At 48.6% G+C, this 13,697-nt stretch overlaps 1 pseudogene; it reads right to left on the bottom strand.

Annotated features, from left to right (window-relative positions):
• Positions 1-7,971, bottom strand: part of LOC142311999 (uncharacterized) — a 67,996-nt pseudogene extending 60,025 nt beyond the window's left edge.
• Positions 7,972-13,697: the final 5,726 nt, after the last annotated feature.

Below are 13,697 nucleotides of genomic sequence, written 5' to 3' on the forward strand. Positions count from 1 at the left end.
AGTGGGGCTACAATGGCAGCACTGCTCATTGCTGGTACTTGAGACATTATAATATTAGGTGTGAAAAAAATCTGGAAGATAAAAGGTTTAGTCTATAAATATGCCCCTGGGTGCTGTTAGAATTTAGTTGTAAATTTCAAGTTGAAGAAAGAAGATGGGAAAGACTGAGAAGCAAGGGTGTGTGACAAGAAAGAATGAGGATAGCGTGCTCCTTAACTGACTACTGATAAGTGGCCAAGACACTGGAGTACAGCTGGTAAAATGTGGGACCAGATCACAGAATAGGTGAACAAGTAGAAAAAGAAAATCTAGTGGATCTGAGCTGAAGGTCCAGAAAGGTAGCCAAGTGTTTGTGGGACCCAGAGACGACAAGGACAACAGTATAACCCTGACTTGGAGTTTGCAAATATCTAGATAGCCAAAGCCAGGACATGGATTGTATAGAGGAGAGGACTACATGGAAAAAGAGATAAGGAAAGTACTATCAGGAAAGATGGAGGGTCAGCGAAAACTACTGGATGTAACTGCTGGAAACTTAAGTTATGTGTCTGTTTCATCTTCTCGAGCTGTGACAGTGACAGTACATGAAGTAATGGAGATTGCTCAATCTTCCCATTCTGAACACTGATTTATGCTGTACTTTGTAGTCATGTGTCTAATAAATGTCAGATGGGAGTGTGAAAGTGTCTCTAATTAGTTGGCCATTCAGTGTATAATACTGGTGGAAATAACAAGACTGAACACAAGACCTTCACAGCCGTCTACACATCATAGGGAGATTTCATGGCACCTTCTCTCCATCTACCTGATCATCCTGAGGAACATCAGGATCTTCTTGTTTACAGTCCTGTGGAAGAAGAGGACGGGAACATCTCTCTGGTGTCCTCTCACTGGATAGAACTAGAGGAAACACACACAGGGACTGAATTAATTCTTTACATACAGATAATTATCGGCCATGTGTATTTAGTCCTGTCTATTACCTGGTGATGTGAGGGGCTGGGGAACCGCAATCATGACGTCCTTGTACAGATATTTGTGTCCTTCTAAATACCCCCACTCCTCCAAGGAGAAATAGATGGTTACATCCTGACACCTTATAGGAACCTGACACATACAATGATACCGTCATCCCCGATCCCTTCATAGCGTTACTGTATAATGTCCCAGCATTCCCAGCAGTGTCACCTCTCCAGTCAGCAGCTCAATTATCTTGTAGGTGAGTTCTAGGATCTTCTGGTCATTGATGTCCTCATGTATCAGGGGGTGAGGTGAAGGCCCCGTGATTGGGCTCAGGGGTCTTCCCCATCCCTCAGTCACAGGGTCCTGACAGTGCTCACTAGAGGTCTTCTTCACTACTGTGTAATCCTGGATATGGAGAGACACAGTAATAAATCTCACTACAGACATTTCCAGAGTCCTCACCTCTCCAGTTCTGTCCATCTATTATTCCCATAGATAAGAATGATGTAATGTGACGCCATCAGAATCTCTCACCTCTCCAGTAAGCCGGAAGAGAATCTCTAGGGTGAGGTGTAATATCCTCTCCGCCATCTTGTCCCTGTCCTTATCCATCCTTGACGGGTCAATTAGGAAAATTCTATTATATAGTAGATCTGCACTGCGAGGATCTGATATTGTAGGGACCTGAATGGGGAGAAGATGGAATATCATAAAGATCCCATGGAAGAAATGTCTGAGGAAAGTATGAACTTGACTTTGAGTTTACAATAATCTAGATAGCCAAGAAAAGACATTGACCAAAGAAAGTGGACATCATGGACAAAGAGTCAAGGAAAATACTGTCATGAAAATTCGAGGGCCAGTGAAAATTACTGGATGTAACAGCTGGAAACAGTATACAGTCATGGACAAAAGTTTTGAGAATGACACCAAAATTATATTTTCACATGATCTGTTGCCCTCTGCTTTTTAATTGTGTTTGTCTGATGTTTACATCACATACAGAAATATAATTGCAATCATATTATGAGTACCAAAACGTTATATTGACAGTTAGAATGAGTTAATGCAGCAAGTCAATATTTGCAGTGTTGACCCTTCTTCTTCAGGACCTCTGCAATTCTCCCTGGCATGCTCTCAATCAACTTCTGAATCAAATCCTGACTGATCGCTGTCCATTCTTGCATAAGCAATGCTTGCATTTTGCCAGAATTTGTTGGTTTTTGTTTGTCCACCTGTCTTTTAATGATTGCCCACAAGTTCTCAATGGGATTAAGATCTGGGGAGTTTCCAGGCCATGGACCCAAAATCTCTATGTTTTGTTCCATGAGCCATTTAGTGATCACCTTTGCTTTATGGCAAGGTGCTCCATCATGCTGGAAAAGGCATTGTTGGGCGCCAAACTGCTCTTGGACAGTTGGGAGAAGTTGCTCTTGGAGGACATTCTGGTACCATTCTTTAATCATGGCTGAGTTTTTAGGCAAGACTGTGAGTGAGCCGATTCCCTTGGCTGAGAAGCAACCCCACACATGAATCATTTCAGGATGCTTAACAGTTGGCATGAGACAAGACTGGTGGCAGCGCTCACCTCTTCTTCTCCTAATAAGCTGTTTTCCAGATGTCCCAAATAATCGAAAAGGGGATTCATCTGAGAAAATGACTTTACCCCAGTCCTCAGCAGTCCACTCCCTGTACCTTTTGCAGAATATCAGTCGGTCCCTGATGTTTTTTCTGGAGAGAAGTGGCTTCTTTGCTGCCCTCCTTGAAACCAGGCCTTGCTCCAAGAGCCTCCGCCTCACAGTGCGTGCAGAAGCACTCACACTAGCCTGCTGCCATTGCTGAGCCAGCTCGGCACTGCTGGTAGTCCGATCCCACAGCTGAAACAGTTTTAAGATCAGGTCCTGGCGTTTGATGGTCCTTCTTGGGCGCCCAGGAGCCTTTTTGGCAACAATGGAAGCTCTCTCCTTGAAGTTCTTGATGATGTGATAGATTGTTGACTGAGGTGCAATCTTTGTAGCTGCGATACTCTTCCCTGTTAGGCCATTTTTGTGCAGAGCAATGATGGCTGCACGTGTTTCTTTAGAGATAACCATGGTTAACTGAAGAGAAACAATGATACCAAGCACCAGCCTCCTTTTAAAGTGTCCAGTGGTGTCATTCTTTCTTAATTATGACTGATTGATCGCCAGCCCTGTCCTCATCAACACCCACACCTGTGTTAATGGAACAATCACTAAAACAATGTTAGCTGCTCCTTTTAAGGCAGGAATGCAATGATGTTGAAATGTGTCTTGGGGGTTAAAGTTCATTTTTTTAGCCAATATTGACTTTGCAAGTAATTGCTGTTAAGCTGATCACTCTTTATGACATTCTGGAGTATATGCAAATTGCCATTAGAAAAACTTAAGCAGTAGACTTTGTAAAAATTAATATTTGTAGCATTCTCAAAGCTTTTGACCATGACTGTAGGTTATGAACCTCTATTGGAAACAGAATATTTTATTTCCAAGTTATGAAGTTCCTATTCTCTTTGTCTGTCTCTCTCTATCTATATATATAATTGCCTTATTCTGTCTGTCTGTCTTGCTCCAAAATTGTGTCCCGGGACATGTCCTTACGGTGACAAACAGCGGATTGGCTGCTGGCCTCGCCATGTCCCCGCCCCCCTGTACGGATTGGCCGCTCGCCTCACCTTGGCTCCTCCCCCCCGCACGGATTGGCCACTCGCCTCGCCTTGGGTCCGCCCCCCCTCGCACGGATTGGCCATGTCGTTACGGTGACAAACAGCGGATTGGCCGCTGGGCTCGCCATGGCCCCGCCCCCCCCGCACGGATTGGCCGCTCTCCTCACCCAGGCTCCGACCCCCCGCACGGATTGGCCGATCGCCCAGGCTCCGCCCCCCACACGAGGTGAGCGCATCAAGGTCCTGCGGCGGAACGAACACACAACACACAACACACACACACACACACACACCAGATCGCATCCACATACTCACAACATCCCGTGATATCGCTTGCTTCTCGGCGGCGATACTGTGCAGTGATCTTCCAGGACCTGCCGGAGGATCACATGACCGGAAGCATGTGGTATCTCCGGATGTTGTGATTGTGTCAGCGCGTGTATGCGATCGGATGTGTGTGAGTGTATGCGATCGGATGTGTGTGAGTGTATGCAATCGGATGTGTGTGTGAGTGTATGCGATCGGGTGTGAGTGTGTGTGTGTGAGTGTATGCGATTGGATGTGTGTGAGTGTGTGTGTGTGTGAGTGTATGCGATCGGATCTGTGAGTGTCGGCAGAGGAGCACGGTGTGCAGCACAGCTGCTTGGACCGCCCACCGGTGGGCACAGGGAGAAGTGGGGTGTGTGTGTGAGTATATGCGATCAGATGTGTGCGTGTTTAATGTCTGATGTGTGACTGTGGAGCACGATGGGGAGTGCGCAGCATAGGGGATGGAGCATGATGGGGGGTGCGCAGCATGGGGGATGGAGCACGATGGGGGGTGCGCAGCATGGGGGATGGAGCACGATGGGGGGTGCGCAGCATGGGGGATGGAGCACGATGGGGAGTGCGCAGCATGGGGGATGGAGCACGATGGGGAGTGCGCAGCATGGGGGATGGAGCACGATGGGGAGTGCGCAGCATGGGGGATGGAGCACGATGGGGAGTGCGCAGCATGGGGGATGGAGCACGATGGGGAGTGCGCAGCATGGGGGATGGAGCACGATGGGGAGTGCGCAGCATGGGGGATGGAGCACGATGGGGGGTGCGCAGCATGGGGGATGGAGCACGATGGGGAGTGCGCAGCATGGGGATGGAGCACGATGGGGAGTGCGCAGCATGGGGGATAGAGCACGATGGGGGGTGCGCAGCATGGGGGATGGAGCGCGATGGGGAGTGCGCAGCATGGGGGATAGAGCACGATGGGGAGTGCGCAGCATGGGGGATGGAGCACGATGGGGGGTGCGCAGCATGGGGGATGGAGCACGATGGGGAGTGCGCAGCATGGGGATGGAGCACGATGGGGAGTGCGCAGCATGGGGATGGAGCACGATGGGGAGTGCGCAGCATGGGGGATAGAGCACGATGGGGAGTGCGCAGCATGGGGGATGGAGCACGATGGGGAGTGCGCAGCATGGGAGATGGAGCACGTTTGGGAGTGCGCAGCATAGGGGATGGAGCACGATGGGGAGTGCGCAGTATGGGGGATGGAGCACGATGGGGAGTGCGCAGCATAGGGGATGGAGCACGATGGGGGGTGCGCAGCATGGGGGATGGAGCACGATGGGGGGTGCGCAGCATGGGGGATGGAGCACGATGGGGGGTGCGCAGCATGGGGGATGGAGCACGATGGGGAGTGCGCAGCATGGGGATGGAGCACGATGGGGAGTGCGCAGCATGGGGGATGGAGCACGATGGGGAATGCGCAGCATGGGGGATGGAGCACGATGGGGAATGCGCAGCATGGGGGATGGAGCACGATGGGGAATGCGCAGCATGGGGGATGGAGCACGATGGGGAATGCGCAGCATGGGGGATGGAGCACGATGGGGAATGCGCAGCATGGGGGATGGAGCACAATGGGGAGTGGGGATGGAGAACGATGGGGGGTGCGCAGCATGGGGGATGGAGCATGATGGGGAGTGCGCAGCATGGGGGATGGAGCACGATGGGGGGTGCGCAGCATGGGGGATGGAGCACAATGGGGAGTGGGGATGGAGAACGATGGGGGGTGCGCAGTATCGGGGATGGAGCATGATGGGGGGTGCGCATCTCCCCCCAAAACACACACACACACACACACACACACACACTGCCACACACGCACTGCACAACACACCACACACACACTGGGAACCACAAACACTGCCCTACACAGACACCCACACACACAACGCCGCACACACACAACACCCAACACACAAACACCGCGGCACACACAAATATACGCACATACCGCACAACACACACATTGCACAAAACATACCTCCCCCCAAAACACATACACACAAACCGCGCAACACACATACACAATGATACAGACACACAGCGCTCTACAAACAACGCAACACACAAACAACACCGCTCTCACCCCCCGCCACACCCAGAACATGTACAGCGCCCTACACAAACACTTGCTAACAACAACATCTATATATATATATATATATATATATATATATATATATATATATATATATATATATATATATATATATATACAAAAATCATACATTAACTACACAATACGTAAATTCTATAAATACCCGATGCGTAGAATCGGGCCACCTTCTAGTACATATATATTTCTGTGTTATATTATTGAGATTTTTTTTTTTGGTTTCAAAACATGGACTGCAATCTTTATTGTCTATATTTTACATCTTATAGTATTCAGTCATTAAAGCTAGACACATACAGAAGTGAACAACAGACACACAGAGGAACCCGTTACACTCATGCCTGGTTCCCAATAAGACACCTTAGCCCAAGCGACGCTAACATTGGAAGTAATCCATGGCTACATGACACGGGTTATTATCCTTGTACCAGAAAGTAAACAGCTGCAATTTAGGGACAATCTTGATCAGTCACAATACATAGGTAAGACCGAGTGTCCAAACATCCATCCACAGTTATCATAGGATTCCAGAATGTGCCAAAAAATATTACTCCATATCCACCAGTCTGAACTGTTGACCCGTGATAGAAAAGGCGCATTGATTAATGTTACTTGCGCCAAATTCTGACCCTCCCATCATTAATCAAGATTCATATCAATAGATAATATTTTTCACTGCTCAGTGATATCATTTCAACTTTCTTGTGTCACAAAGCTTTTTCCTTTTTGTTTTCCGTTGGACAGAGCTGACCCTGGGACTGGTCGTCTGCTGCTCTGCCCAATCTGTGCTAAGGAATGATGACTGTATTTGGACACGGTTTAAACACTTCATGACATCTGACATACCTATAGCTCATAGTCAGATAGGGGTTCCAGTTTGATAACGTACAGGTTCAGTATGTCATGGTTCTGTGCATGCATGATTGGCGCCAGGGGGTCAGCTTAAGTGATAGTCGAGCTCTGGCTGTCACAGACACCGCCAATGGCTGTTTTACCCCCCTAAATGCAGCTATCAATATCGATCACAGCATTAAGGAGTCTGAATGCGCTCCAGCAGCATGGTCTAAAAGGCTTCTGTCAGTGTCACACTGTCAGATATAATCTACTGCTTGTGCATTTCAAGGGATTATACCAGTGATGAGAGTAATTAAAGTAAAAGTCCCATAGAGGGACTAAGTAAAAAAAGTTTTTAAAAACTTTGCAGCCATGTGTCTAATGAATGTCAGATGGGAGTGTGAAAGTGTCTCTAATGAGTTGTCCATTCAGTGTATAATACTGTTGGAAATAACATAACTGAACACAAAACCTTCACAGCCATCATAAGGGAGATTTCATGACTCCTTCTCTCCACCTACCTGGTGATTGTGAGGAACTTTGGGATCTTCTTGTTTACAGTCCTGTGGAAGAAGAGGACGGGGACATCTCTCTGGTGTTGTCCTCTCACTGGATAGAACTGGAGGAAACACAGACAGGGACTGAATTCATGTTTTATATTCATATAATTAAAGGCAGTGTGTATTTAGTCCTGACTATTACCTGGTGATGTGAGGGGCTGGGGAACCGCCATCATGACGTCCTTGTACAGATCTTTGTGTCCTTCTAAATACTCCCACTCCTCCATGGAGAAATAGACGGTGACATCCTGACACCTTATAGGAACCTGACACATATAATGATACCGTCATCCCCCGATCCCTTCATAGCGTTACTGTATAATGTCCCAGCATTCCCAGCAGTGTCACCTCTCCAGTCAGCAGCTCAATCATCTTGTAGGTGAGTTCTAGGATCTTCTGGTCATTGATGTCCTCATGTATCAGGGGGTGAGGTGGAGGCCCCGTGATTGGGCTCAGGGGTCTTCCCCATCCCTCAGACACAGGGTCCTGACAGCGCTCACTAGAGGTCTTCTTCAATACTGTGTAGTCCTGGTTATGGAGAGACACATTAATAAATCTCACTACAGACATTTCCAGAGTCCTCACCTCTCCAGTTCTGTCCATCTGTTATTCCCATAGATAAGAATGATGTAATGTGACGTCATCAGAATCTCTCACCTCTCCAGTAAGCCGGAAGAGGATCTCTAGGGTGAGGTGTAATATCCTCTCCGCCATCTTGTCCCTGTCCTTATCCATCCTTGATGGGTCAATGAGGAAAATTCTCTTATAGAAGATCTGAGAGGATCCGATATTGTAGGGACCTGAATGGGGAGAAGAGGACAATGTAACATCAGAAAGATCCCATGTAAGAAATCTCCGGAGCTGTTACCGGCTTCACATGATCACTACATCCAGTCCTGGTCCCGTCCTGCCCCCGGTATAACACACAATCCAACTATAGTCACACACAGAGATTTATCACAGAATATCAACAATCCAGCACCAAAAACACAGAAGAAATATAAAAGACAATCTAAAATATGTTAATCTTTATTTCATAAAAAAATCACTGAAAAGCAAAGCAAATAATAAAGCAAGACATAAAGTTATAAAGGGCAGGGAACTTCCACAGAGATCGGGGCTAGAGATGAGTTAATCAAAGGTTTGTTGTTCGGCCCAAACACAGACTTTAAAAAAAACACAACAACAAAAAACTCAGAGTTTGGGTTTGAATTTCGGGTGTTTTACGTATGCTGATCACTGGAGTGAGCATCAGTGTGGTCGGGTACTCTAAGTGCTCGGCCCAGTCCAAGCCGCTTGCAGTGTTTGAATGGCTCGCACTGAGGGTAACAACAGCGTGATGAGAGGGGACAGAGGAAGGGATCTATTTATGGCTGGCTGAAGGTGGGCGGAGACCTGAACTGCCCAATTAGTGACTTCCTTTCTGCTTCAGGTCAAGTTTGAGGCTCAAACCAAAATTTATTTAAAGTCTGGCTGCACTCTAGTGATGGGCAGTCCGGCTCTTTTTGGTGAACACATATTTAAGATTATAGTAATGCTGCCAAAACCCCGCCCACTTATGCAGGCGTCACACGAGACAATCTATCGTGGGATGCATCGTCGGGGTCACGGTTTTCGTGACGCACATCCGGCATTGTTCACGACATCGTCTCGTGTGACACCTCCGAGCGACGCAGAATCGGTCACAAATCGTGAGTCGTGTACACGTCGCTTATTTTTTAAAAAATTGTTTATTTTTCATGGCGCCGGTTGTTCATCGTATTCGGGGCAGCACACATCGCTCCGTGTGACACCCCGGGAACGATGAACACAGCTTACCTGCATCCCCCGGCACCCGCCGGCTATGCGGAAGGATGGAGGTGGGTGGGATGTTTACGTCCCACTCATCTCCGCCCCTCCGCTTCTATTGGCCGGTGGCTGTGTGACGTCGCTGTGACGCCGAATGTCCCTCCCCCTTCAGGAAGAAGATGTTCGCCACCCACAGCGAGGTCGCTCAGCAGATAAGTACGTGTGACGGGGGTTAACGACTTTGTGCGCCACAGGCAACTAATTGCCTGTGACGCACAAATGACGGGGGCGGGTACGATCGCTCGTGCGATCGCACGATAGATCGTACCGTGTGACGCCCGCATTACAAGTGACCAATTAGATTGTTGAGTAGGCGGAGTTTAGCGGGGTAGAGTGGGCGGGGTTTCAGCGGCGAAAAGAGCTGCTTAGAGATTTTAGTGGCTCTCACTGGTGATCCGGCTCCTGTCGGTCACAGCAGGGAGCCGGATTTTTGTGTCGGATCGTTCACGACAAACACATCACTAATGCACTCGCCAAACCGAAGTTTGATATGTCCACTCTAATGTCCATCTCTAGTCAGGACGGCAGAACCGGGGCAGTCAGTAACAGATAATGATAGAACATTAATATCTCCTGACAACATGGAGCGGGCGACGGCCATAATGGAGACTGAGCAGCGAGCGGCGTCAGGAGTGAATTGACCCAATCTAATCCGATACAGAATGATCTCCTGATAGTCGCACAGACGGGAATGTGACGCCCTGACCTATCAGATCATCACAAGGGTGCCGTGCAATCTGCCCTTCTGCATGGTACCCACTCCTCCTTGGTTACGGGTCCTGTCCCTTTGGTGTTGCTAAGAACAGGTATACACAAATCCTGAGGAACACACTGCACCACACCCACCAAACACCCATTGGGCGGCCTGATAGGAATAGGGCCACCCCGATGGGGGGGATGGTAGAAGGAGGGCAGAAGTGTCAGAGTGGTCAGAGAGTGTCAGTGAGCCGTGACAGGACAAGGTCACGCTGCGGAGCTGGGCTCCTGTACCCGTCCCAGACGTTGGCCTGGCCTGGAAGGAGCTGGAACCCCGGTCGCAGGGGGTAGTGACAGGGGGCACGGTACTGCCACGGAGGGCAGACCAGCGGCTTTGTGCTACAACCGGGCAGGGGCCAGGGCACGACGGGGTAGGCGACCCTAGACTGGGAAGGAGCTTTATGCAGCCCATTAATTCACCCGACGAGGACAGAAATCTTCACGAACCGTTCTCCACCCGCTCCAAAATCAGGGTACTAGCGCAACGAGAGGGATAGGACTTCTCAAATCCGTCCAGAATATCCCAAGCGTGAACCCTGAGAGCAAGCTCACCTTGCTAGCCACGCAGGTGAGCCGGACCCGAGTAGTTTCAGGCGAAAGGGATCCACACAGAGAAAGCACAGTGCCAAAGGACAAGGCTTCAGACCAACCAGCAACGCCAAAAGGGCACGGACCCAGCGTGCTCACCCAAAGGTTGCAAGGTATTCAGGACTTTGGTTTACCGGGTGTCAGCATCTCTGGACTGTGTGAGTACATTGTGCCCCACTACTCCCAACGGGTCCCCAGCCAACCATCACCGAGCCCCGGGACACCATTTCCCTGCCCACGGAGGGGTTAACATCACCAGCTGCCATTCCATCGCTCCCGGGCGCTCTCCTTCAAACGCAGCAGTGGTGGTATACCGCCTTACCACGAACTGTGGGTGGCGTCACAAACACTATCCAATTCTTTCACCCCCTTTTGTAAATATCTTTTCCCCCCTTTTCATTTTGAGCGGCCGCGCGATCCCACCCCAAGTCCGGAGACCCCTCGAGCCACTGCGGATCCGGACCCGAGCGGCTGTCGCGGGGCAGCACAGGAACACGTTCTGTCTCCTGGAGTGTGAGCGCAGCACTGAGGGGGTTAATGATCCCTGCGCCCAGTAATAGGGAATCTCCACATACCTCCTCCTGCAGGGTAGATGCTAGACTGTATGGCCTCCTTCCAGGTATGACTTCATTTCTGTCACGTGATAGGGGCGTGTTCAAAATGCAGTCCAACGTTTGCAGATGGCATAAACATACGGCTGTTCTGTGCTTACAGGACCTGTGTGATGTCACCTGGAGGGGAGGAGTCAGGGGTCACATGATCAGCTCCTCAGTGTGTGCTGCAGTGCAGAGCTTTCCAGAAGGAGAATAACCTCTGCTCGGTGCATTATTCCCTCCGCACACATGTCCCTTTCCTTTCTCCCAGGCAGGAGGAGTTGTCAGAGGGTCGGTGGCAGTGAGGGACATTCAGCCGCCGCCCGAGACTGCAGGGCACAGACCCAAATCCAGTTGTGTCCGCTGGAGCCGGGACGGTTGGGAGCTGCGGGTTTATTTTTGCCCGTTCATAGTTGTAGCCAGAACTTCCTCCTCTTTATGGGGCTTCACTGTACGACATCTCGCTTTGTGTCTGTTAGGCTATATGCGCACGTTGCGTAAATACATGCAGTTACGCTGCGCTATGGAGATTGTGCAGGGGCTGTGCACACGTGGCGTATTAGAGCGCAGCGCTTCGGCTGCTGCCCGAAGCGCTGCGTTCTAAGAAGTGACATGTCACTTCTTCCGTGCGCTTTGCCGGCAGCTCCTGCTCTGTCTATGGCAGGAGCTGCAGGCAGAGCTCATGGAATCGGCTTTTTTTTTTTTCTCTACGGACATTTTCTGCAGCGATTTGACCGCACGTGTGCTCTTCAGATCGCAGAAATTTCTGCAGGGCTAGTACGCAACGTGCGCACATAGCCTAAGGCCGTGTTCACACGTTACATACAGTGCCTACAAGTAGTATTCAACCCTCTGCAGATTTAGCAGGTTTACACATTCGGAATTAACTTGGCATTGTGACATTTGGACTGTAGATCAGCCTGGAAGTGTGAAATGCACTGCAGCAAAAAAGAATGTTATTTCTTTTTTTATTTTTTTTAAAATTGTGAAAAGTTTATTCAGAGGGTCATTTATTATTCAATAGAATAAGGGTCAGCGCTAGACCCAATGTTGCAATGATTCTGCAGCTAATTTTATTAGGCTAAAAACCCTTTAATGCCCAGAAATAAATTCATCTGTATAATATAGAATTACCTATATGTAAAAATTTGCGCTGAACCACAACAATGCATTGAGAAATAATTTTTTATTCTGTTTTATTCTCCACTCACACCAAAAAATATATAGAACCTCTACTAAAACATCACATAACATAAAAAACAAATATACAAGTACTTGATTATGATTTAAAACTACTGAATATAAGTCTCAAGAAAGGGTTTTATATGAGTCTTTACAAAATACACAAAAGCCCATAATATAGATGAATAATAATTTGTGTTACTAAACCAGAGTCCTCAAATGTCACTTTGAGTCACGCACTTCACATAAGCTGCAGTTGCCTTTATAGGGTTAAATATTAACACCACATCTAGCGCATTAACGCCAGATGTGTCCAAAATGTAACAATTCAGCAGGCAATGAAAGTCTCTGCACTATATGTTTGTTTCTTCAGTGCAAGGCTCCAGCAGATTAAAGACAACTTATGCTCTGTGGATTTCAAAGTGTGCCTGAATACAAGTTTACAACGGGACACCACAGATTCTTCCTTTGCAGGCTCCTGGATTCCTAAAAAGCAGATAACACTTCAGTGTTTAAATAACAACTTAAATACACAGGCTCCGGCAGATTAAAGGAATTTCTGCGCTGCCGGTTTTTAATTGTGCCTGATTGCAGGTCCACAGCAGGGCACTGTAAACTTCTCCTGTGCAGGCTCCTGGATTCCTAGAAAGCAGACACCGCTTGATTACCAACCACGGGACTCCAGGGTATGAATGCCTTCCCGGGTAAGAAGTTTGAATGAAGGACACAGTCCACTTATTCTGCCACGGGTAAATTAACACTTTGACAGGTAGACAAGTCTCTATATTGTGGGTTATTATTAAAGGTACCTGATCGCAGAATCTTCAGCGGGGGTGCAGTGATTCCTCCCCTATGTGAGCTCCTGCGTTCCTGTAGTGGAGATACCGCCAAGGCTTTTAGTTTGCAGCAGAGCTCCAAGGTACAAAATCCTTCTAGATTCCGAAGAATTGATTAGGGCATTCACTCTTTCCAGCAAAGTTAAACTTTGGAGGTTTGAATCCACACACAATCCGGCTGTTCCGCCGTAGAAAGAAAGTAGGTGCAAATGAGCTTGATCCGACGCGCGCGTTTCGGGGGCGTTGCCGGTCCCCTTCCTCAAGGATCGTCTACGGCGGAACAGCCGGATTGTGTGTGGATTCAAACCTCCAAAGTTTAACTTTGCTGGAAAGAGTGAATGCCCTAATCAATTCTTCGGAATCTAGAAGGATTTTGTACCTTGGAGCTCTGCTGCAAACTAAAAGCCTTGGCGG

Source organism: Anomaloglossus baeobatrachus, chromosome 5, assembly GCF_048569485.1.
Source record: "Anomaloglossus baeobatrachus isolate aAnoBae1 chromosome 5, aAnoBae1.hap1, whole genome shotgun sequence".
Lineage (NCBI taxonomy): Eukaryota > Metazoa > Chordata > Amphibia > Anura > Aromobatidae > Anomaloglossus > Anomaloglossus baeobatrachus.